Source organism: Castor canadensis, chromosome 6, assembly GCF_047511655.1.
Source record: "Castor canadensis chromosome 6, mCasCan1.hap1v2, whole genome shotgun sequence".
Lineage (NCBI taxonomy): Eukaryota > Metazoa > Chordata > Mammalia > Rodentia > Castoridae > Castor > Castor canadensis.
In genome coordinates this window covers 131682103-131708778 of record NC_133391.1, presented here as the reverse complement: position 1 = coordinate 131708778, position 26676 = coordinate 131682103, and the positions used below count along the sequence as shown (strand labels likewise).

The window sequence follows — 26676 nt, the reverse complement described above, 5'->3', positions numbered from 1 at the left end:
ATCGCCCGCAGAGGAGGGGATACAAATGTGCTCACTGAGGGGCTCAAATACACCCCTGAACAAGCACCGCTGGATTTTGCCGACACTTTGATTTTGAGAATTACTTGTATGTGTTTAAGTTCTCCTAAGAATAGCAATCAGTGGGCAACTGCTGTGTGCTAGCAGTTTCAAACCCACATGACTACCCTAGCAGCAGACACTGCTGCTCTAGCATTGCAGAAGGTAACACACAGGCTCAGAGACCTTAAAATGGTTCCCCAAGGTCACACAGCTAGCAAGAGGTAGTTCCGAGCCTCTTTGAAATCTGTGCCTTATTCACTGCACAATATTCTTTCCACTTTTATACAGAAAGCTCTGGCACATCCAACCCACTTTACTGTCCTTCTGTCATAATGGCTGTATTTCCAAGTAGAATAGGCAAGGACATCTCTACTCCCTACTTTCTTTCTTTTTCTTTCTTTCTTCTTTCTTTCTTTCTTCTTCTTCTTTCCCTTCCTTCCCTTCCTTCCTTCCTTCCTTCCCTTCTTCCCTTCTTCCCTTCCTCCCTTCCTCCTTTCCTCCCTTCTTTTCTCCCTTCCTCCCTTCTTCCCTTCTTCCCTTCCTCCCTTCCTCCCTTCTTTCCTTCCTTCCTCCCTTCCTCCTTCCTTCCTTCCTTTCTGTTTTTCTTTCTTTTTAAGTTTATTTGCTCTGGGAGTAGGAAGGGCAGAGTAAAGGGGGGAAAGTGTTCAAACTGAACTACAGAGATGTGATAGACCAATTAAAAGATAGCCCAACTATTCAGATGTTTATTATTTTATTTATTAAGTATTATTGATTTTTCTGAGCCCCCTCCAAACATACTTAGAATTAATCCCCCACAATTTGAATTTAATTAAAGTAATGGCAAATTTTAATTCTAAATTCTCTATTATTTCAAAGAAATATCTTACTTGAGGTAAATCTGATCTAGAGGTATTCAAAATAATAGAGTTCTTAAGATGGCATTGAGTCTGGAATCCAGAATTTCCCCAGTAGAATATACCTGCAGGAGGTGATCACAGTGTGGTCATACAGTCTTTGCTCCATCATTCAGTTAGCCAGTGAAGTAGATGGACACATGGGAAACAGTGCTCAGAGTTAGTAAAGCACAGTTGGCGATCTTGACAAGTGTGGTGAAGGGCAGGAAAAGGTGAAGGACAGGAAGGAACTTGCCAGGGAAAGGAGCTCTGGGTTGGGAAAGGACTGGGTAACTTTCTGATTTCTGCCCTCCCTGGGCCAGGCCAGGTCACTTGGCCAGTTCTTGCCAAAAGTTTTCAACCCAGTGAGTAGAGAATTGGACTTTTGCATTCTAGCCTCTGGGAATGTGGCTCTGAATTTAAAACTAAAGTCAGTGGAACAAGGGGATTTGTCTGTTGAAATTTTTGCTTTACAGACACCGGTACTGCAAAACACCCATTTCTAGTGGCTCACTAGAACAGCTTCTAAAACTGATTTTTTTTTTTATTCATATGTGCATACAAGGCTTGGTTCATTTCTCCCCCCTGCCCCCCCCTCTCCCTTACCACCCACTCCGCCCCCTCCCTCTCCCCCCACTCAATACCCAGCAAAAACTATTTTGCCCTTATTTCTAATTTTGTTGTAGAGAGAGTATAAGCAATAATAGGAAGGAACAAGGGTTTTTGCTGGTTGAGATAAGGATAGCTATACAGGGCATTGACTCACATTGATTTCCTGTGCGTGGGTGTTACCTTCTAGGTTAATTCTTTTTGATCTAACCTTTTCTCTAGTACCTGGTCCCCTTTTCCTATTGGCCTCAGTTGCTTTTAAGGTATCTGCTTTAGTTTCTCTGCGTTGAGGGCAACAAATGCTAGCTAATTTTTTAGGTGTCTTACCTATCCTCACCCCTCCCTTGTGTGCTCTCGCTTTTATCATGTGCTCATAGTCCAATCCCCTTGTTGTGTTTGCCCTTGATCTAATGTCCACATATGAGGGAGAACATATGATTTTTGGTCTTTTGGGCCAGGCTAACCTCACTCAGAATGATGTTCTCCAATTCCATCCATTTACCAGCAAATGATAACCTTTCGTTCTTCTTCATGGCTGCATAGAATTCCATTGTGTATAGATACCACATTTTCTTAATCCATTCGTCAGTGCTGGGGCATCTTGGCTGTTTCTATAACTTGGCTATTGTGAATAGTGCCGCAATAAACATGGGTGTGCAGGTGCCTCTGGAATAACCTGTGTCACAGTCTTTTGGGTATATCCCCAAGAGTGGTATTACTGGATCAAATGGTAGATCGATGTCTAGTTTTTTAAGTAGCCTCCAAATTTTTTTCCAGAGTGGTTGTACTATTCTACATTCCCACCAACAATGTAAGAGGGTTCCTTTTTCCCCGCATCCTCACCAACACCTGTTGTTGGTGGTGTTGCTGATGATGGCTATTCTAACAGGGGTGAGGTAGAATCTTAGCGTGGTTTTAATTTGCATTTCCTTTATTGCTAGAGATGGTGAGCATTTTTTCATGTGTTTTCTGGCCATTTGAATTTCTTCTTTTGAGAAAGTTCTGTTTAGTTCACTTGCCCATTTCTTTATTGGTTCATTAGTAAAACTGATTTTTTAAAAAGCATTTGTTCTTGGTAAATAAAATACTAGCACCTCCACTTATGTCTAGGAAAAAGGTCAGCATCCCCCAGATTTGGAACTCAAAGTCCTGGCAAAAGACTGCTGTTTTTAATTCATTGATAGAAAATATAGAAGCAAACAAACAAGGACTATGTAAGTCAAGTTTGTCTTTGGATGGTTGGCGGAGAGCAGAGAGTATAGTATAGTGCCTAAAAGCTTGGGCTGTGAAGGCAGGCAGATCTGGACTCCAATCCCAACCACATGAGCAAGTTACTTAACTCTGTAAACTTCAGTTTCCTCATCTGTAAAATGGGGAACAACACTAAACAGAGAATACGCATGTCCACTGAACAAATGTGCTACTATGGGAGGCAGACTTGAAAGAGCTGTAACTGGCTTGGTTGCCTATCTTTGTCTATCTTCTCACAGAAGAGCAATTGCTGATGTCTGAGGTGGCGTGAAGAAAACTGGCAGGGGATGCCCTCTGGGCATAACTGAGCAGGAAGCTAGATGCAGCAATCCAGGTTCATTCTGTTAAACTCCAGTCTGAGAGAAGTCTTGTGGTGCATTCTGGCTTCAACTAGGGCAGAACATGCTGACCAGAGTATAAGCCCAGTCACTAATTGTCACTCTTTCTGTAGAACATAGTCTTTCTAACTAACCAACCAATTAAATTTTAAACTCAGCAATCTTTCTCTTAAAACATACAGATTTTATTACTATATTCAAAAACATCCAAGACCTGTAAATACAATTGTTTATAGCCTTGTAAAAAGCCATGCCAGAACAGAAAAGGCAGCTGGATGCATTTGGTTTTTACTCACTCATTGCAGTACTGTGTGGTTTAAAGTTGTTCTGTGAAGGTAGAGGATATAAGGATGTGTATTGAAAGCTGTTGAAAAATGGGGGGTGGGAGGTAAAGGGGTAGGGAAAGTAATGGAAAGGGTTAAATAGATCAAAGTAAAGTACACCCACAGCGGGGATACATTGAGAAATCCTTTTGTACATCAACTTAAGTATTAATAACGAAAGACAGGACTGTAAAATAGGTACCGTGTGTGGGGGGTACTGGTGGGAGGGGGTAGGGTGAATGGAGGAGATGAAGGTGAGGGAATATGGTTGATGGGCTTCGTATACATATATGAAATAGAACAAAAAAACCTCTTGCAATTGCTTTAAATGGGGCAGGAAGGATTGAGAGAGATTGACGATGAAGGCAATGTAAATAATGAAAAAAAATTTAAAAATAAAAGATGTGAATCCCCCTCCAAAAAATAAAGTTGCTGCTTTTTAGTTGTTAGCAGCCAGATAATTTCCAATAAGAAGTGACTTGTTCACTGCATTGTATACACACACACACACACACACACACACACACACACACACACCTGTATATCCAAATATAATCTGAATGTCCCCGTCATGGGAAACATGAGGAATGGCCAGAGCTGGAGTATACATTTCTATGGATAAGTTAGAGTTGTATAATCTTAGGCAGAAAATGTTGAGCTTTGGATTTCTGAAATATAAATCAATAAACCTAATCCTGCCTTCAGATTGTTTTCACCCAATGGTGTTTTAAAACTGTGAATTCGAATAACTTTTCTAAGCCTTCTTTTTCTTGTTCCCATGGTGCTAACCACTCCTAATCGCATCCAGCTGACTGGCTTTCTCACATTTGATTCATTTGCTGGCCAGTGAAAGTGTCTGGGTTTGTAGACCCTGCATGAAATGGGCTTCCCTTTAGCAAGGGACTCTCCTGTGCTGATTCTTCCTAAGTTGAAAGTTGTTCAATCTTTGTGCCAGGAAAATCAATAAAAGTCTCATTCTTTCATAGACAGACTTGGGTATTTATTAGGAAGGATTGACGCATGGCTCAGACACAAAAAAAATCATTACTTTGTAATAATGAGGCTAAATCTCTTTGCAAATATTTTTTGAAGATCCCTGTTCATAGCACTAGATCCATACCTGCACTATATCCTGCATTTTAGCCACCTCTCCTTTTAAAGATGTTGTTGCTAAGATTTCCTGAAAGTTTCTGCTTGTCTTTCTTTCTTTGTCTTTGGCTTAAGAATATTGGACAAATAACCCTGACAATTTAAGCCCTGGATATGACAAATAGAGATTTAAATTTTATGATTAAACCATGATGATTTCACACAGGGATAACCCATGTTTTCAGCTGTTTTGGGCTCTGAGCCAACAGAAATTTAGTTACAATCTCCTAGTGAGGAAAGTCTGGTGGACCCAAGCTAGAATCTAGAAGGGCAGAGACACCTTCGGTTGATAAGTTGGACTCAAAGAATGAACCATTCCTCCTGCCAAACCAAACTTAGTGGCTCTGTCCCCCAAAAAGCCAAAGATTTTATCCACCCAACTGGAATTCTACCTAAGAAGCATACTCTTTCCCACTTAGTAACCATACTTTGAAGGTAAAGATGTCAATTTTGCACTCATGGCACAATCACATCAACTTTCTTTGCCTTATCTCATTTATCACTAAGGGTAGAACCACTGTCTCCAAGCTGATAATGGTCTGAAACGGTACACAACATCACTCAGAAATCTTATAGAAATGCTGATCCCGATTCAGTGAGTCTAGTCTGCATTTTGACCACTCCTGGCTGATGCTGAGGCTTCTGCGCCATGAACACATTTCAATTAGCAAGAATATGGACAGTTTGGCTCATTTCTTTTTTATTTTTTGGCAGCACTGGGGTTTGAACTTAGGGCCTTACACTTGCTAGGCAGGCACTCTTATTGCTTCAGCTACTCCACCAGCCCCTGGTTCATTTCAATTAGATATTTATTTGCCTCTAAGTGCATCTATGCTAGATGCTAGAAGCTCAAAATGCATGAGAGATAATCACTTGCATAACCACAAAGCTCATCACTCAATGGAGAGGCGACATATAAATATCTAGCTATGATATACACTAAGTACAACTAATGTTGTCACAATATGCATAAAGTCCTTTGGGATTAAATAAGAATGTGAGAACTGTAATTATAATGTAAAGTCAAAGTACAAATATTCCTGTCTTTCCATGTCTTCTTCACCTTTTCCTTCCTGTGCGTGTTCCAAGAGGAAAAGCACAGCTATAACATGGAATGCAGATCAGACCTCCTTGGAACTGATATTCCCAAGGACTCAAGCTTCGGACAAACCAGATTAGCAGACACTTTCAAAATGGTGAAATGATCTACATTCAAATATAAAAGCAATGTCTGTCAAATATTTTACCCAATTAATACTCTAAAGAACATTGGACATGAAGACCAGTGGAACAGACTAGAGGACCTGGATATGAATCCACACAACTATGCCCACCTTATTTTTGACAAAGGGGCCAAAAATATACGATAAAGAAGAGACGGCCTCTTCAACAAATGTTGCTGGGAAAAGTGGTTATCAATCTGCAAGAAACTGAAACTAGATCCATGTCTATTACCCTATACCAGTATCAACTCAAAATGGATCAAGGACCTTAATATCAGACCGAAACTCTGAAGTTAGTACAGGAAGGAGCAGGAAACACTCTGGAACTAATAGGTATAGGCAAGGACTTCCTCAATAGAACCCCAGCAGCCCAGCAACTAAGAGAAAGAATGGACAAATGGGACTTCATAAATTAAAAAGCTTCTGCACAACAAAAGAAATGGTCTCTAAACTAAAGAGACCATCCACAGAATGGGAGAAAATATTTACTAGCTATACATCAGACAAAGGATTAATAGCCAGAATATACAGGGAACTTAAGAAACTAAACCCTCCCAAAATCAATGAACCAATTAAGAAATGGGCAACTGGACTAAATAGAACTTCCTCAAAAGAAGAAATTCAAATGGCCAAAAAACACATGAAAAAATTCTCACCATCTCTAGCCATAAAGGAAATGCAAATCAAAACTACACTAAGATTCCACCTCACCCCTGTTAGAATAGCCATCATCAAAAACACCACCAACAACAGGTGTTGGCGAGGATGTGGGGAAAAGGAACCCTTGTACACTGCTGGTGGGAATGCAAGCTGGCGCAACCACTCTGGAAAAATATTTGGAAGCTTCTTAAAAATCTAAACATAGATCTGCCATATGATCCAGCAATCCCACTCTTGGGGATATACCTGAAGGAATGTGACACAAGTTACTCCAGAGGCACTTGCATACCCACGTTTATTGCAGCACTATTCACAATAGCCAAGTTATGGAAACATTCAGATGCCCCAGTACTGATGAATGGATCAAGAAAATGTGGTATTTACACACTGTGGAATTTTACTCAGCCATGAAGAAGAATGACATCTTATCATTTGCAAGTAAATGGATGGAACTGGAGAACATCATCCTGAGCAAGGTCAGCCAGGCTCAGAAGACCAAAAATCATATGTTCTCCCTCATATGCAGTCTTTAGATCTATGGCAAATATAGCAATGTGGAAGTGCTTGGGTCACATGACAAGGGGAGAACATATACAGGAGGTATGGGGATAGGTAGAAAACCCAAAACATGAAAGCGTTTGATGTCCCCCTCCAAAGGAACTAATATAGAAACCTTAAAGTGACAGAGGTCAACATGAGAAGGGGATCAGGAACCAGTGTAAAGATCAGTTAGAGATGAATCAATCTGGGTTGTAACACATTTGTACATGAAAGCAGTGCTAGAAATCTCTGTGTAGCTACCCTTAACTCAACTAGTAAAAACGCTATGTTTTTCTTATTATTGCTCATTTCTACTCCTCAACACAACTGGAGAAAAGCACAGAACAGGTTCTGCCTGGAAGCAAGCAGGGGGGAGGAGGAGGGCAGAGGAGAGAAATGACCCAAACAATATACACACATGTGAATAAATGAATAAAAAATGTATAGGCAATATTAGGATAAGATTGCTGAGTTAGATATGAAACTGATTAATTTCCATCAGGGACATAAACTATAAGCTGGCTTTGGGGTTGTTTTTTCCACTGGACAGAAATTATTTGCATCTTTAGCAGATAAAGCCTACAAGGTAGGCTTCTTCTAGAGCTGTGAAATAGCTCAAATAATACCCAAGTCAGATCCCTGGTAGTCTCTTTTATTTGTTTCCAAATTTCAGATAAATTTTCTGAATTTTACACCCAGCCTCTAGAAGTCTAGAAGACTCCCTCCCTTCACTTCAACCGCCTCTGAAAGCACTTCAGGATCTGAACCTTCCTCTCGTTCACCTGACTGAACCACATCCAGCATAATGATTGCTATGGTTTGAAATACATAAGACTCAACAGCTTACATGTTGAAGGCTTGCTTGCCAGCCTACAGCACTACTGGGAAATGGTGGAATCTTTAAGAGATGTGGCCTCGTGAAAGGCCATTAGTCTGTGTTCCTGAAGGGGTATTGGGAACTCCAGCTACTTTCTCTTTTTCTCTTTGTTTCCTGGCCACCATAGGTGAGCTGGCCTCCTCTGCCACATAGTCTGACATGACTTGCTGTGCCTGTATAGGTTGAAAGCAATGGGATCAAATGACCTTAGATTAAAACCTCTAATACGATGAGCTAAGATAAACCTTTCCTCTTTTTTAAGTTGATTTATCTCATGTATTTTTCACAACAATGGAAAGTCAATGAAACCAATGATCTACATTAATAATAATACCTGTCAGCTATTGAGGTACTGGACTTGGTGTCTTAGCTATATTATCTCTATCAGTCTTCATACCAGCCTTTGAAGTACAATGACCCCAACTTAGCAGGTAGAGGACTAGACTCAGGAAGGGCAGCTGAGTTGCTCAGTGTCGTACAACCTAAAGGCAGAACCAGGGCTCAACACTGTGACATTATTATGAAGCTGTAAATATTTAGTGGACAAGTATAAGGCTAGAATGTGAGTCAAGAATAAGTGAGGTTTGGGACAAATGTGATTTGTAAGGCTTGTTCATCATGTTTGAAATGCCACCATTAAAATGGGTCCTTTGGATGAGGTGGTTGTTTTCAAGACAAATGAAAATAAAATGAAATAATACTTGGCAGAAACTGAGTGGGGAAGCATGGTAAGAATAACGTCCTGGGGAACAGACACCATGGCATTCTGCTGTACAGTAGCCTGCTTATCAGGCTCTAGTTATGGAACCTGGGATAGCAAGAACTAGGGCAGGGCTAGGCAAGGCCTGTGTGCTCACACCTCTCCACCTCTGGTTGCTCCCTGGCTCCTGGCTGCATTGCTGGGTTGCTTCCTCTGCCACCACTAAGCCTATGTTTCAGGACCTGAGATGAATAATCTAATCACAATGATGCTACAATATGTAAAAAAAATAGCTAAAGAAATTTTTAAAAAAATGATGGTGAGAGCACTTCCTGGCTGTTACCCATCTACCTCTTAAGGCCTATCTATAGCTTTTCCGCTTAGAGAGAATAAAGAAAAACCTGAAAGATGAGCAAGTACTGGATGGAGCCAGCTGCAGAGGGAGAAAGTAGGCTATCACAGCAGAGCACAGGAGAAGGCAGCCACAGAGCCAATGGTGATCTGAATGTTCACTTCTGCAGTTAGAGTTCCTTGGACACTTGTGTGGACGATCAACCTTATTTTTTTTGGCAGTACTGGGATTTGCACTCAGAGCCTTGGGCTTTTTAGGCAAGTGCCCTACTGCTAGAGCCACAACCCAGCCTCTTGGATATTTGCTCAATAACATATCTTCCCAGGCTCCATCCCAGAATTACTGAGTCAGAACCCTGAGATGGAGCTCAGGAATCCTCAATGCTGAATAAGCGCTCCTAGTGACTCAGTCTGAAAACTTTTTGTCCTAGACCACAAGTTCCCATCCTGGCCTCACATTAAAGTCACCTGGGAAGCTTCTAAAGCTAACATGTCTTGGGCTGGGAATCTGTATCTTTAAGTTGCCCTGGGAAAACCATTGTTCTAAAACTCAGCACTTCTCAAACAAAAGTATACACTTAAATCATCCCAGAGTCTTGTTAAAAGGCAGATTTACTTCAACAGGTCTGGAATGGGGCCTGGCCTCTTATAACCTTCCTGGAGGTACAGAGGCTGCTGGTCCTTGTCTATATGTTGAGTAGCAAGGCTCCCCATCATTGATTCTTACCTTTGGCTGGTCACCAGAATCACTTAGGTAGATGGTATTAGTTCCCTAGGACTGCTGTAACAAATTATAACACACTTACTGGCTTAAAAAAAATTTATTCCCTTGTAATTCTGGAGGTCAAAAATCCAAAGTCAGTCTCACTGGGCCAAAGTCAAGGTATCAACAGAGCTGCATTCCTTCTGGAGGCTGTGAGGGAGGAGGGGCAGAACATCTCATTCCCTGCTTTTTTCAGCTAGAGGCCACCTGTATTCTTGGCTTGTGGACCCTTCCTCCATCTTCAAAAGGTACTTCTCCAATCTCTGCTTCTATTGACACCTGGTCTTCTCTTCTCTCTGGCTCCCCTTTCTTTTTTTTTTTTTTTTATTAGTGTTTGAACTCAGGGCTTCATGCCTGCTAAGCAGACATTCTATCACTTGAGTCACTCCACCCACCCTTGTTTATGATGGGTTCTTTTGAGATAGGGTCTTGCAAAGAAGCATTTGCTCAGAGCTGGCTTTGAACCTCAATCCTCCTGAGTAGCTAGGATTACAGGCGTGAGCCACTGGTGCCTGGCTCTGGCTCTTCTTCTTATAAGGAGCCTTTAGAGCACACAGACTCGCTTGGCTAATGCAGGATAATCTCTCCATCTCCGCATCCTTTATATAATCACATCTATGAAGCTCTTTTTGCCATGGAAGATAACATCACAGTTTCCAGGGATTAGGACATAGTTATCTTTTGGAGAGAGAGAGAGAGAGAGGTGCATTATTTGGCCTGCCACAGAGATTTTCTTCTGTTCTGAAGCTTGTGTCCCATAGTAAAGATCCTCATGTGTTTGGTGTAGGCACAGGCCAGGTACAAGGTGCACAAGAAGCTTGAGAAACACTGCTCCATCCAGGCACTGGGAAACTCAGCTTCCTGCCACCCTTTCCATGGATTCCCTGGATCCCCCCACAAAAACCCCATGCAAACCCATGCAAACCTGGGCCTCACAGAGAGAAAAGAAGGCTAATGTTGGTCATTCCTCTTCCTCTGGAAGCCATCGCAACTAGGGACCAAGTTCCTGCCTTTTGTCCTGGAGTTCACAGACCCAGGGCGGCAGACAGAGGGTTGAATCAGAGCCTCTCCCCAGTAGGCCTTGCATGTTAGTGAATTTCTTTTTATTTGGCATTTATAGTATCCCCAGCACTTCTCAACCCTTATAATTATAACCCGATCTCACTCAGCTTAGATTTAAAAGCTGAGAGCTCTCTTGAAGCAGCCAACTATTAAAACTTCATGGCTTTTACAAAATATTGGTTGACAGGAGGTATTATGAAACGCTGTCTAGTGCAATTAAGATTACACTGCAATTGTCAACACCCATGAGTCAAACACACTGTGTGAAGCGACAGTTGGGATGGCACAGTCTCTTCCCTAACTGGCTACCCAGGCCTGGGGCTTTCCCAATCCATTTCCAAAGCCTGGGCCTTGCCATCAGCTATAATTCTCAAAGGCTGGCCATACCACCAGAAATGGGCTAACCCTACTGGTGGCTTCTGCCCCAGTCTTTTCACCAGACAGGAATGCTGGCTTGCTACTTGCCCTTCCTGGAGGACCTTGGACATAGATCTAAGCAGGGGCTGGGAATTCCACTTTTTCCTTTATGATTTCAGTTACAGTAAGTCAAACAAGTATTGGTTTGTGACTATCAGCACATATACCTGAGCGTCTAGGAGGAGTATGGTCTGGGGTACATTCCAGGGAAAACCTATCTCCTTGCAAACTTTTACCACCACATTTCTTCATGAAGGGGTCTGCTGACGCTTGATTTCCCTCAATTCTGCAAACTAACTGCAGCTACCATCTCTTCCCTCTGCTCCCTGATGACCACTAGTTGGGTCCCAGATCTGAATCCAGTCCTGGTGACTGAATCCAGTGGTCTTCTCTCAATCCTCCCTCCCTGCAAGCTCTGTTTCTCTTTTTTCAATTTTATTCTGTTGATCTGTGTTCTTACTAGAAAGCCTGAATTTCATTACACAGCATACATCATCTGCCCCCTGTTTATCCTTCCAGTTATACCTCTTGTCCTCTTCTTCCCCAGTCTCTGTGCCCCTGTAACCCCAGTCATCTTCCAGTACTTCCAATAGGCTAATTTCTTTTCTGTCCTGGCATCTTTATCTGCTCTTCCTTCTACTTCGAAGCTCATCTGCTCCTCTAACCTGCCCAACTCCTTACCTGCACAACTCAGCTGGAATGACAGCTGCAGAAGAGATCTTCCCTGCTCACCTCTCCAAAAGGACACCTTACCCATTCTTAATATCCTCTATTACAAAATCTATTTCTGTTATGGCTTTTGTCATGTGTTTTGTTTCATTTTCTTTGTTTATTTCCCATGCGGGGGATCAAACCCAGGGCTTTTTGCACATGCTAGGCAAGTGCTGTACTACTGAGCCATGTCCCCAACCCCTATGTTATTATCTGTAATTATCTGTTTTTGTGTTTACCTGTTTCATCTGTCTTTCTCACTGGACACCAAGCTTCATGAAGGTAAGGACCATGGTTGTCCTCTTCACCCAGGAATCTCCAGGATCTGGATGCAGTGACTCATAGGACTGGACACTGTCTCTGCCCTTGACTCTGAGGTACTTGCTCTTCAACTCTTTCCCCGAGCCTTCATTTCTTCATCTGTTTCTTCCTCCATTTCTTTCTTTTTTTTCTTTTATTATTATTATTTTTTGGTACTAATGAGGTTTCAACTCAGGACCTCACACTTGCCAGGAAAGTGCTCTACCACTTGATCCACTCCTCCAGTCCTACGATTTCTTAAGAATCATCCTCACCCCACATCTTCTCATTTGGCTTGTTCATGAATTCCCATGAACTCAACAGTTTTGAGAGCTATGTCTCTGCCTTGCCTTTTCCCTAGTACAATGCCCATCTTCTGTTTTGTTGTGCTTGCTGGGTATTTCTATTGGGATGGTCAGATTTTCCCTAAACCAACTTTTTTTCTCAGCTACTCTGTTTCCCTTGATGATACCTCCACAGCTTTGGTATTTGTGATTAGAATCTCTGCACTGGTTTTAGCTACATCATCTCTCTTTCTAATCAGGTAAAGGCTTCAGAGTGGCTACCCATTCTCCTTGGTCAGGACTTTTATTGAGGCACATAGGCCCCTCTTCTAGGACTACACAAATAGCCACTTGACTGGTTTCCTAGCCTTAGCTTCTCCCACCATGAAACATTCTTCTGCCACTAGATTAAATCCACATTAACTAAGCTTAATCTTATTATTCCAGGGCACCACCTTCAGTGACTTTTTATTAGCTACAAAGTTAAAACCAAGTTTCTTAGCCTGACAACCAGGCCTTGATTATCTTTCTGATTGGTTCTCTATCACTACCCCGTCAGGAGTCTCCATGCTGCAATCCAGTAGTACAGCTTCCTCATTTCACCCTGAACACTCCTACCTCCCATTCTTTGCTTCTGCCATTTTCTTCATCTGAAATTTTCTACCTCTTCCATCTGTCTGACAGAATATTCCATCTGCACCTTCAAGGCAACTTTTTCATCCTAATTCTGTTCAGCAAGAGGGATTGCTTCCCTATCCTTGAATGCACACCTATCTTTTACCTCACTTCTGTTTGAATTTTAGTCATTTGTGTCTTTATGTCTCTTTTGGGCTCTATTTATTTAAAAATCTGCGTCTTAGCCATTATTAAATGCACAAGACAGACACACACATACACACAGACAGTTTAGAGTCTTTAACAAGAACTTAAAATTATACCTATTCTCAAGGTAGTCTATGGAAAACTCATTGACACTCATGAAAGGATGGGGCAAGTTTGCATTACACATTTGTGATAGTAGTATTGTGGCTTGTTTTTTTATAGAACTTAGACCTTTAAATCAACTAAAACAGGCCCTGTGATCACCCTCCCAGCCAGGATGAATCCATGGAAGGAAACGGTATGGAGGAGGAAGCCAGCTGTTGTCTGAGTGGCTGGATACTAAGGCTGAGGGAGTACACACCCTGCCAATACTGATCCCAGCAAAGTTGTCGCAGGCAGGTGTTTCTGTGGCATCCCATGGAATATTTGCCAAAATCCTGGGGAGTTTTACCAGGGCTAAATGGTTCTTTAACCTCTAAACTCTGTGCCACTTTTTACCATTAATCTTTAGGAAAATGAATCAGTAAACATACCAGGTAACCATTGTAGTACCAGGTGGCTAGCACACACCTAGTCCATACTGGGCACTTGGGGAGGAAAGAATGAAAAGTGTCTCTATTCTGCTCCCACCTGGGGAAGCCCATGTTTTCTAATACAAAGAGGAACCTTCTTCCCCATCCTCCAGTGACATCTCACAACATACTTCTGACCACTACTGCCCACTTGGAAGCACTGTAAATCTCACGCTGCACTTAAGAAACTCCACCTTGACTTTGAGCTCTGCGTGAAGGTAGTGGGAAAATGCAAGAATTTAAGCAAAAATATAAAGATTTAAAACCAACCCAGTGTTGCCTCCAGCTTTGTGACATTAGACCTCTGCTGTTCAATATGGTAACCACATGTAACTATTTAAATCCAAATCAATTCAAATCAAACACACTTAGTACAAATTTAGTTCCTCAGTTTTGATAGCCACATTATCAGCACTCTGTAGCCACACGAGGTTAGTGGCTTCTGTGTTGAACAGTCTTATTGAAAGTCTGGAAGGACAAGTGCTGTCATAGACAGATGTCTTAATCTTTTTGAAGCCTCAAGATATTCAGACGTCAAAACTATGTCAGGTAAACTAGATGGTACCTAAGGTTCTTTCCTCCTCTGAAAAATTTGGGAAGACTAGATTTTTTTGCCTGTTTCTAAATGTTTTAATTTACTTTATCAATAAACCAAGCAAGGAGCAGTTGAACGGTATGCCTGGGTTTTTGTATGTGTGTGTGTGTGAAGTTCTGGAATAGGACTGATTTATGGGTGATTAGAATAGAAAATGCCCTGAGAATAGGATAATGCAAGTTAGTCACTCAACAAGCTCATGCCAAGAATTGGAGAAAAGGGGAAAATCTGATTTGGCACCGTGCCTGGGGAGTGGCGATGGGGTCACTGAGTATACTAAATCATAACTTGTCCCTTACCTCTGCATTTATAGTCCCCTGCCAAACCCTTTCCCAGCCTCAAAAATGCATATGGCTCTTTGGACCTGTTCTTTGCTAGGTGATCGTTAGCTAATGTGATCAAGTAGATATTACTTCATTTAGCAATGATGCCTAAAAGGTGCAAAGTCATGGCTTAGCTTGTTGCAGAGCAAGAGCACTACCCAGGATATAGTGGAGCTCAGAGCTGGCTCTTGACATGTCACTACTCAGCTATAACCTTTAGCAAGTCACCTGATAAGACACAATTTCTTCATATGTGATATTATTTAAGTCTGTGGACTCCAGGGACATCCCAACGGAAGATTCTGTACTGCAGTATTAGGTTTTCCATACTGACCACAGGCCTAAGGGGAAATTGTATTTTGGAGGTAAAAGAAATTTGTGCTGTCATTGGAGGATTAGTAAAATTGGCTCATGCCTTTAATCCTGGCTACCTGGGAAAGAGATTGGGAGGATCTTGGTTTGAGGCCAGTCTGGGTAAATAGTTTGCAAGACCCCCACCTCCAAAATAACCAGAGCAAAAATAGACTGGAGATGTGGCTCAGTGTAGAGCACCTGCTTAGCAAGCACAAAGCCCTGAGCTCAAACTCCACCTCCATATATATATATATATATATATACCCTGAAGAGCTGGGGAGGTCTCATGGAAGGGGCATTTCCCTTCCAGAAGCCTTGGGCTGAGTAGAACACAGCAAACTGCTCTTGTTTCTGACTGAGCTCCTTCCTGGAGATGAGTCACCTGCAGAAAAGGTGTGTCTGGGCATCAGCCTCCCCTGTCTGGTTAGTGGAATTCCTTATATGGCACTTGTTTTTTCTGACAAGGTGATATGTTCTTGGACACGAAACTTACTTTAAGTCAGTTTTTCAGGTAGTATTCAGAGAATGGTTTTTTGCTTGTTTATTTTTGTTTGTGTTTTCTTTTCTTTCACAAAGTGTTGTCTCAAGTGTCTACCAGGATGTTAGCTAGAGGCCTGGAATCCCCTTCCCCTTCCCACAAATAGGCCATGTTTTTTGAGAAGAGAGCACTGTGAGGGTGGGGTGCAGACAATTGAAGCCCTGCTTAGCCTGTGGCTTTTTGCTCCACCCACACCAGGGTTGCACGGCCATGCAGAGCCCTCTGCATGTCTTCCCACCCTCCCTCCTCTTCCCAGGGCCCCAGGCTGCTGCAAAACAACAAGGCTGGCATGTCCTTGCTGGCCTGGTGAGGACAAAGATGAATCTCTCATAGCCCCATCATGGAGATTGGGTAAGCATGGTCCTGTACAGTGAAATTAGATCACAGACCATACACCTGGCCTGATTGTGCCCCACCCTTCACCTGGAAGACACTAACCTATATCAACTCAGGTTCAAGTTGCCCCTAGCAATAGAGACCATCACCCTTCCTGCCTGACCCAGAGCTTCCCAGTCCCATGTTGAGGGCCAGTTGTGCCTAGGAGGCTCCTTCAAGCCTTACCACATTGCCTTAAGCCTCACAATCACCCTGCAAGGTATGAGTTACCTCCTGTCTACATGAAGAGAGTGAGCAAGGGGCCATGACTTACTCATGACCACTCCAACAGAAAAGTGACTGAGCTGGACAAGAACAGTTCTGGGAGAGTTCAGTACCCGTCTCTGGTTCCTAACACATTGAGCTCACCTAAGAATGAATGAAGTCCAGTCCAACCATTGCCAAGTTTGATGAAAAGCTTAGGAAGGGGATGTTTAGTTTCTTATTGCTGCTGCAACAAATTACCACAAGCATAGAGGTCTAAAATAACACAAGTGCCTTCAGGTAGGATTTGGAAGCCAGAGATCTGAAGTCAATTTCACTGAAGTCAATTTCACTGGGCTAAAGGTAAGGTGTTGGCAGGGGTGGGTCCCTCTGGAGGATCGAGGGGTGCATCCATATTGCTTTTTTCTAGCTCCTAAAGGCCCCTTGCATTCCTTGGTTATACTTCCAAAGTCCCCTTTGCCACATAAAGTGACATGAACACAGATGCTGGAGATTCAGACATGCAAGGTGTTTATTCAGTTTGCCGCAGGGGGGGTTCTCATTTCCCTTGAGAGCTAGGAATAGTTGTTGTAAGTACATCTCAGTACATCTGAGTTTCTTCATTCACCTCTGTTCAGTCCTTCCCTCTTCCCTTTGTGTGGGAAGCTGGTCTGAAGAGGCCCCAGGAGTCAGGAGGTGATAAGAGCAAAAGACTCCAATACAGAGGCTCTGGACATATCCCCAGGCACCTCCTTGCCGCACTGTACCCTCCCTCTTCCCTGTGGAGATGGTGGCAGATGGTAAGAGGGGACCTGAGGTTGATGCATTAGCTTTTTCAACCCAACAAGGCCTCTCAGATGAAGGAGACCCCATTCCCTCTACACTGGCCCCCTACACTCTTGCTAGGAAAAACAATTATTTGTTTAAACTATTTTGTGTTCCTCTTGAAAAGTGTCCAGTTTCCTCCCATGATCTACACAAGGCCTTGCACGATTAGCCTTCTGCCCACATTTCCTACCTCAGCTGGTGCCACTGACCCCTCACCCCTTCAAGCCACTTGGAATGGTTGACAAAGTGATCTTCATCATTTCAGCATAAGCACTGCTTGTTTTTGGTACTGTCTGCTGATAAAACTGTGCAGTGGCCTGATTAATCTACTTAAATGGTCAAGTCTTGGTTTCCACAATGCACAGGCTTTCTTTGGAGAACAAAAAGGTTATCTAAGCAACCCAACCCCTCAATGGAATTCTTAAAAAGAAAAACAAAACATGAAACTAGACTAATACTTTTAAATCACTCAAATTGCAGCTGGCATCTATTAGAATGTCTTCTTTCTTCAAAGAATAATACATTTTCCAAAACTGCTTGTCCACCATTATCTCCAAATGCTATGTGGTACTGAGAGTGACCAATGTCTCACTTTATGACTGAGGAAACACTCTTAAAACAGGAAGTCAAACAACATTTGAACAACAGTCCCAAGAGTAGAACCCCAGATGCTAGCTACTCCCTCTTCTATGTGCTGGGTCTAAGTGGACTTGAAGACTGATAAAGTACCATGTAAAAGGGCAGGGCAAACAGAGAGGTCTGTAAAATCATAAGCCACACAATTGGCTGCTACTCAGATGCTAATTGGAATCCTTGAGTGATTGAAAGCTGGGAGTTTAGCTCAGTGGGAATATGCCAATGACTGCTTGCTAGTTCTGCCACTGCCTGCCTACCCATGTGACATAGGTGGAACTCCCCTGAAAGATCACAGGATGCACTGTTCTTTTACATTTCTTGCAAAACACACCTCCACCTCAGCTCCACTATTTCTTGAGCTGTGTGGCGAGCCCTCACACTGCACGTGGAAGGATTCAGAGTAGAAAGAAGAACCCTTCAGGGGAGTGATGAAGCATATAAGTGTCCAGGGATTGCACCCACCCCCAACAGTAAGTTAATTACCTCTCCTACTAATGTCAATAGTAATTTTTCATAGTACTCCAACTCAGATGTAATTACTTACACTGGTTTGGATTAGACTACATAGCAATAATAATAATAATAATAATAATAATAATATCCACCTTGCAGAGATCATAAAAAGGAGTAATCAAGACAGTGTGACATTTAGAGCACTTGGGTGATGAGAAATGATGAAATCGCTCTTCTGTATGTGGTGCTGCAGGAGGGCATGGGCCAGAAGGCAGAGGCCTGCTGTGCAGTGCAAGTCCACCACCAATCAACTAGGCCTCCTTGACCCACTATGACCTCTCTGGGCAGCAGCCTCTTCATCTGTTAATGAAACACTTAGTGTAGGTCATGGAGTGGAGAAAGAGGAAGGGGTGGCCAAAGCATTATTTACAATAAATAACCATTCACTGTAGCATTTGAAAGCTAGCATGAAATATAGGACCCACTAAAATGAGACAACTTCTAAGTTTGAGTGGTAGAGCACCTGCCTTACAACTCAAGGCCCTGAGTTCAAACCCTGGTACAGCCAAATAAATAAAAAACGCAACTCTGACTAAAATGAGTTGGGGAAAGAAAACCCCATTTCTATTTCTCCTGTGGCTTTCAAAAGTTTAAGGTGGCCCTCAAGAGTTCCAGTCCCAGTGAAAACACATTTTCTCCCATTTAATCAATCAAATGTGAATCTAAGTACTACTATGAAAGAATCTTCAAGATGTATTTTAAGCTTCAAATCTGTAGAACTTAAGACAAGGAAATTATTGAGGTGGACCTGACAATCATCTGAACTCTTTAATAAGACAGAGTTTATTCTGGCTGGTGACCAAACAGGAAGCCATTATGTAAAACACAAGAAGGATTTAACACATTGCTGATGCCTTGAAGATGGGGGTCCCCTTGGCAAGGAATGGGCACCTCCGGGAGCTGAGGCCAACCTCTGCTAACAGTCCATAGGGAAACAGTGACCACAGCCCTACCCTATGGCTAGAATAATGAACTTGGGGCCGGGCATTGTTGGTTCATGCCTGCAATCCTAGCTGAGATCTTTGAGAGGCTGAGATCAGGAGGATTGCGTTTCCAAACCACCCAGGCAAATAGTTCGTGAGACCCCCATCTCCAAGATAGCAGAGCAAAATCAACTGGAGGTATGCTCAGGGAGTAGAGTACTGCAAATGCAAAGCCCTGAGTTCATACCCCGGTCCCATCAAAAAAAGAATGAACTTGGAAGTGAACTTTCCCTGAGAGTCTCTAGATGAGAACTCAGCCTGGCCAACACGTTGATTTCACCCTCATGATCCATGCCACATTCCTGACCTACAGAATGTGAGTTACTCAAGACGTGTTGTTTTAAACTGCTAAATTTATGGTAATTTGTTTTGGAGCAGTAGGCTGCTAATACACTCCCACATCCTACGGTGGCATGCTAGGACCTTCATAGAATGCCATCCTCTAAGGACCACTCTGGAGATCCCAGAACTGAATTTTCCCAGCCATCTCTCCTAACTCTAAGTTTCTACGCTCCTCCAGTCTACTTCATTCTGAGGGAATGGAATGACTTTCTGGAAATTGTATTTGGAACTGTGAGCTGTAGGAAGTTTTCCTCTTTTTCTTCTTTTTTTGTTTCATGACAAGAGGACCAATAGAAAGAAATGGGGATTGCTGAGCAATACCTGTATAATCATGAAATAAAGAAATAAACATTTTAGGGCTTGAGTAGCTTGCTGACATTGAAAAGTTATTGATAATCAGTAGAACCAAGCTGTATATCACCCCTTATAAGGTAGCTGACTGAATAAGGCAGTTTGCCCTCTGTCTCATCTGACTGTGTCAGTGTCTCGTTTGTTCTCCTGGTCACTCCAAGGGAAAATTACAGCAAAGGTTTCATGTTCAGAGAGAGTAGTCAACCCAGTGAGCCTCTTACAATGAGTAAAGAATGAGAAGAACTTGGCCAAGGAAGCTGGTGGAGTCCATCTGTATCCGTTGGGCTGTTCCCTTTGAGTGTTCTCTGACGCAAAGGAGGAAATTCATGGGTGACTTTAACTCTCATCAGCGTTCCAATGAAAACAGGAATATTGCCTGTGGAAACACTTCCTGACTTGGAAAAATAGTCATGACCTCCAAGACCCTAGGTTCCCAAGTCCTGTTCCAGTCCTTCAGTGGTGGAACTGCTTTCATGATATGGAGACACAGCAGAGCAGTTAGAGTCAGAAACTTGTGCTTAACACGCAGCTCTGACACCTACCAGCCTCAAGTGAGGGGTGTGATTTCTTTCAGCCTCAGTTTCCTCATCCACAGGAATGAGTAAATAGGAATACTAATGCTGACTTGATGGAGTTCTAGTGAAAAATGCCTGAGATAACACACACAAAATATCTGTTTCAGTATTCATTAAATGTCAATAAGAGGTGGAGGATTTCTGCTTTTATTACCTGCCCTTTCACAGTTCCCCCGTGTGGAGTTGATCTGCCCCTCTGGGGGAAATTTGTCACTCTGTCTCTGGCTTTGTGTTCATTCCTAGAGAATTTATGAAGTGCCCTCTGTATGACCAGGGTTGTCCAAGAAACCAAGTCAATGACCTATAGCAATAAAACCTATCGTCTAGGAGCATATTCTCTGTTTCATCTTTGAAAGTTATGCAGATTATATAAGCAAAATAGGATAAGGTGTCATCATCACATTGAGCAGCTCAAGAGTGGCCACAGAATTCCATATCTAATAAGCACTTTTAGGGTTTAGAGTAGGTAAAGGGCAATGCAAATCTATAGATTGGAGAAGATTCTGTGTGGGTTGGGGCAGGCAGGGATGAGATCTGAACTGAGCATATTTGAGTGGATTGGAGGGAAAGACTGTCTGGTAAGACACTGGGAGAAGAGCCTGACCTCTGTGTAGTCAAAGAGGAGTGAGGAGTGTAGCAGGTTGGGAATTAATATTTTGTGATGGAGCATTGATGATAAGAAGCTTCAGTGAGTAGAGAAGAGGCCGTTTGAGAAAGTGTTGAGTATCACACTTGAGTGAAGGGATGGGAAGCCACTTAGGTGGCTTAAGAAGTGGGCAGCGTGTAGAGATTGGTGCATCAGGGATAATCCCAGGCAGTAGTGTAAGCTGGGTAGTCTGGTGGGGACTCTGGAGGCAGGGAGGCTAGTGTGAAGGTTCTCATAGAAATAAGGAGCTTCTCTGGGACAGTGTTTTTCAACCTGCAATGTGCACCACAATCCCCTGGGACCTTGCTCAAATGCAGCTCCTGATTGGTGGCCTGCATGGAGTATCTCCCAGGCAATGCTGATGCTACTGGTCCAACTACACTGTGAGAACAAGGCCCTAGACTGTAAGAGTTACAGTACAAGCAGAAAGAAGTGTGTGCAAAGATACAATAAAAGTTGGTGTTTGATGAAGTACTGATAAAGGACACAATATTGGTGAGCCAGACATGAAAGAACACATATTGTTGTGATTCCATTCACAGTAGTCCCTTGGTATCCACACACACACCCCCAAATCTGCAGCTGCTCAAATGCTTTATACAAAATGGCACAATATTTGCATATAACCTATGCATTTCCTCCTGTAGATTTATAATACCTAATACACTATAAATTTTGTGTAAATCCCTTACACTATCTGTTTAGGGAATAATGACAAGAGAAAAGAGCTACAATTTTTTTCAAATATTTTCAGTTACTACTGGTTGAATGTCTGGCTAAGGAGGGCCAACTGTATAGAACAGAGAAAAGATGAGTGTTTGCCTAGGATAGAGAGTGAAAGCCAAGTGATTATACAAGGGCTTGACTGTCTTTAGGGGGTTATAAAAATGTTCTAAAATTAGATGGTGGAGGTAGTTGTACAACTTTGTAAATGTACGGAGCACAGTTGAATTATGCATATAAAATAGTTGAATTTTACAATATAGAAATAAAGCTGTTAATTAAAAATAATACAAGTTAATGTGGAAACAAGCCAAGAAAAATGCACAGGCTAAGCCTGTGTCATAGATAGGCTGGCCTTTGTTCTCCCTTGCTTCATCCTCCTCAGAGCCTGGAGACTCCTATAGGTAACCTAGGATTTTTAGACTCATAGCTAGAGAAAGTCCTTTTAGTGACTCCACCTTGGGTATACCTACTTCACTGCAGGGTCAATCAGGTTAGTAGCTTGGAAATGCATAAGGGAAAAAGATAGAACCATAGGAAAACACACAGTGCAATAATACAAATGGATGGCTCATCCATTTTTTTTTTAAATACATATTCTCTGTTTAGACTCCAGGAATATCTCTCAGATTGAAAAACTAACTTCAGGTTTCCAAACATTGTGTTGTTTTTCCATGGTCTGTGCAGCACCAGAGACTGGAGATTCTAGGTGAGTGTGGAGGTCTGGTTGAGTATGGTAACGTCAGACTCACCCGAGAACTTGCTAAAAATACAAATCCTAGCCAAGCACTGGTGACTCATGCCTGGAATCCTAGCTACTTGGGAGGCTGAGATAGGAGGAGTGAAGTTCGATGCCAGCCCAGGCAAATAGTTCTCAAGATCCCATCCTCCAAAATAGCCAGAGCAAAATGGACTGGAGGTATGGGTCAAGCACTAGTGTGCTTACTTTGCAGCTATGAAGCCCTGAGTTCAAACCCTAGTCCCACCAAAAAACAAAAAAAATAAAAAAACAAATCCTTAGGCTCCACCCTAGACTTACAGAATCAGAAACTGGGGGTGGGATCCAGCAACCTGTTTTAACAAAGCCCTTCAGGTCATTGCTTGCATGCTAAAGTTTGAGCAGTTCTGCTCTGGGTCATGATATGTACATTCACAAATGCACACGCACGTGTACACATGCACTAGCCTCACTTGGGAAGCCATGTCAATTTGAAATGACCTATGGTCTTATGAGTACAGAAGTTATTATGGTGAATATGGACCATGAGTGCAGCCATCTTCTCTATCCATGCCAGTCACCATGAGTCACTGTGCTCTTCTACCATGAGTCAGGGTAGTAGGGGCCATGGGACAGACGGGGAGGAGCTAGTGCTTACCAGGTGTACGCCACTGTGGGGTGGGGTGGGGAAGGCTGAAGTATTGAAAAATATTTACAACATGAAAGAATTTGGTGAAGATCCAGTGCCTGAGACAGTATTAGTGACTCCACTCTTAATTGGCACATAGGAAAATAAGAATTTTCTATTCCCCAAGCTCAGAAACTTATACTTAAAAAATGTTGGTGGACCAAACAGGGCCTGGAGTCCAGACAAATAAATTCATGACTACCAGTGCCACAAATCCAGTTACAGGAATTATAATTTTAAAGATTGGCAAATATCTGATTCACAACTGTTTATAAAACTACCTATCAATATGTTGTCGATTTCAGATTCTTTTGTCGTGAGGTGAGTTTCTCCTGGACTCACTAGTAACAGTGGGGGGCAGGGGAGAACAGGAGGGAAAAGCAAAGTTTGGCCCAACATCTGTGAGTTGACTGGCTCTAGGTTTCAACATGAGGTGCCCTTGTCCCATTTCAGAGTGCTTCCCCTTCAGCCTAAAACGTTTCGACAGCTTGTGCCTCTTGGTCCAGTCACATAGTCACAGCTGGTAACTGGAGAAGGTGAAGATGAGCTTCCAAAATTCACTTTTCACAGACTTATTAGGTCAAAGATCATCTGCCCCAACCATCTCATTGTACGGATGAGGAAACCAAGGTCAAAGAAGCTAAACTAAATTACTCTGGAACTGTAGACAAAGCTGGAAGTCAAATCCAAATTGTTCTAACTCTAAATCTGCAGCTCTTTCTATCACATCGAACTGCTCATAAGGCAGAAATGATAGATTCTTCTCACTATACATACACAAGAAAAACCAACAATTCAAAATCTTTGAGTAGCTTTCTTTAAGGCAGGCATTGATGTTTGACGCCTTGATTCTTGCTGCATTTTTCTTTTTTGAGAGTTGTTCCAAGTCCCCTGATGAAAGTTATTCCGAGAGAGGCTGAGACAAAGCCTATGTGATCTATAGCTGCCAAAGTGAGCTCCTTCACAGTTGTACCAGCACAGCGGAGGGAGGCCTGGAGACAGCCACGCTGGCTTCTGTGCTGTACTAAGAGGTGTGAGCACCTGGGATTCTGTAGTCTAAAAGGGCCTCAGGCAGGCAGTTGCCTCCTCAGAGGGACCACCCCAGTTCGACTACAGGAGGACTTTGAATGTGTCAAGGACTTTCAGAGACTGCCAAAATCCAAAGTCTGCACTGGTCCATGAGAATGTGGACAGATCTCAGACGGAATCTGGTAACAATGTGGTACATATTTTATTGCTTCTATTACCTAAGGAATTTTGTCTTTAATTTGTATTGGGAAGAAAATTGGAAATTAAAACATTTACTTGGACAATTTAATCCAAAAGAGTGTCTGTTTTCATTTCCTGGAGTGACTGTTCATGAATTGATACTGTTGTGAATATCTCTTACTTTAAAAGAAGTCTCATGGGGACTGTGCCTAGCTCAGGCCATGGATTTGAAAGCTACCTACAATTCCTATCCAAAGTGACCAGAACCTTTCCAGACACTCAAAAAAGAAGCACAGCCCTTCTTTTTCAAAAAGAGAGATAGAGGGAGGGAGGAAAGGAGGGAGAGAGAGAGAGAGAGGAGAGAGAGAGGGGGGGGGAGAGAGAGAGAGAGAGGGGAGAGAGAGAGAGACTCTCTCTTTAAATTGCATTTTCAATATTGGTTTTATTGGGACTAGTAATGTTTGTGTGTTTAAAAAATGTTTCCCCATAGACATAGTGTCCTCTGTCAGACAACAATAATAGCTGGCAGAACAAACAAACATGGAAAATTTTCTCCTTTAACTTTTGGGGTATGTGGCTGACTCCTATTAGTGCTAACAAGGAAGGCATAAGGGAGGGAAGTAAGTACAACAAAGCTTACCCCATGTCTTCCTTGCGACCTATTACCTGTTTAACTTTATGATTATCTCTGGAATCTAACTCTTGAATAAATGGCAATTCTGAAGGCAGCTTTGCTATCAATTAAACCTGTTTTGGCTTTTCCAGAACTTACAGAAAGAAATTGGACGATATTATATTTGTCTAATGGTAAAGTTCGCAAATACATCATCATGAAAGTTCTTCAGCAAAAGTTGGTATTGCCTTGCTGATATCTGGTATTTAAATTTCAAATTCTCATTTTGGTCTAAATAACTGTTAAGCCTTTTTATCCTCTTACCTAAATATCCCTCCTTGTCTTCTAGAAATAAGAAGAAAATAAAATACACATGCTTATTTTGCCTCTTTTCCCTTTGTCTTTCCTATTGCCTATATTTTGCTCAGTAATGCTGGCTATTCAAGTTTTCTTTGCTTTCATCTTACTTGAAGTTCCCGGGAGCAATCTCCCCACTAGAGATTGTAGGGAGGGCAGATCTTTTTCATCTGGTCACTTGGGTTGTTACGTACACCATGTATACATGAGTTCTCTGGTGACTTTCCTAGAGCCATCTGTCAGCTCACTGCCATTGGCAGAAAGGCTTATTGGCATATTCGTGTCCGAGTGAGCTAGGTCCTTGGAACAGACAGCACCATGATAGACAGAAAAGACAAACCACCTCAGTATCAGGGCCAGACCCCCAAAGGTAAAGGTTGTACACCACCATCTGCTCTGTGACAAACAAGCAGGTGCATTTTATAGAAAGAGTAACATTTACTTCTAAAAATTCCAATCAGTTTTTCATGGAGGATATTCTTTGGTGTTTGAAGCTTTTAAAGAAATCTCTCCTTTGAGTTATTTTTCACATGAGAACCACACGTGGATGGAATTTTAGGGCAGGAAAGGATAGATCTTTGTCTTTGAGGTGAGTAGACATTGTAAGGCTCTGCTTTATCATCTAGTAGCCAGTGCCTTTGGGTGACTTCCTGGACATCTCTCTTAACCTCAGGTCCTCATCAGTGAGCAGTTGGATGATAATGGTACAGCACAGTGACCTAACTACACCCTCTCCTTCCCTGTTTGCAACAGGATTCTGAGCCTCGTGACAAGGCCTATGGGACAAATTATCTGATGTCCGGTCCTTAAAGCAGCCTGGGACAATTCTGATGTGTATGAATGCAAATTCTTTGTCATTTCAATTGATAACTCTGACAGGGTGGGGACTGGAAAATGTTTTCCTTCTGGCTCAAACCTGCTCTCATAACCCCACCTGACATTTTCTCAACTTTCTTCCTCCAGAGGCTTCAGAGAGGCAGTGACCCTTGACTGGCCTGGAAGTCAACCACGGAGGTCCCTTTCTTCTCATGGCAGGGGGAGCATGTACATGTCTGTGCCATCTCGGGCAGTGGGGAGCTGCTGGAGGAAGAGACTGGGTGTGATGTAGACACAGGTGAGCTTGCTGTAGGACCACCTGCTGTGCTGATGAGGGCAGAGCAAAAATACAGATCCTGATGCCTCTGAATTCATCATTTCTGGAGCCATTCTTTCTGGAAT

At 42.5% G+C, this 26676-nt stretch overlaps 2 long non-coding RNA genes across 5 annotated transcripts in view; one reads left to right on the top strand and one right to left on the bottom strand.

The window, feature by feature from the left end:
- Positions 1 to 26676, top strand: part of LOC141424198 (uncharacterized) — a 154987-nt gene that overhangs the window by 99173 nt on the left and 29138 nt on the right. For all 4 annotated transcript variants that reach the window (XR_012449170.1, XR_012449175.1, XR_012449168.1 and 1 more), the window contains one exon: positions 26422 to 26572. This is a non-coding gene — a long non-coding RNA (uncharacterized lncRNA). The remainder of the gene's footprint in view (positions 1 to 26421; positions 26573 to 26676) is intronic.
- Positions 10026 to 11949, bottom strand: LOC141423930 (uncharacterized). Its single transcript, XR_012448696.1, has 2 exons — positions 11880 to 11949; positions 10026 to 10397 (listed from the first exon to the last, which is right to left on the bottom strand). It is a non-coding gene; the product is annotated as an uncharacterized lncRNA (long non-coding RNA).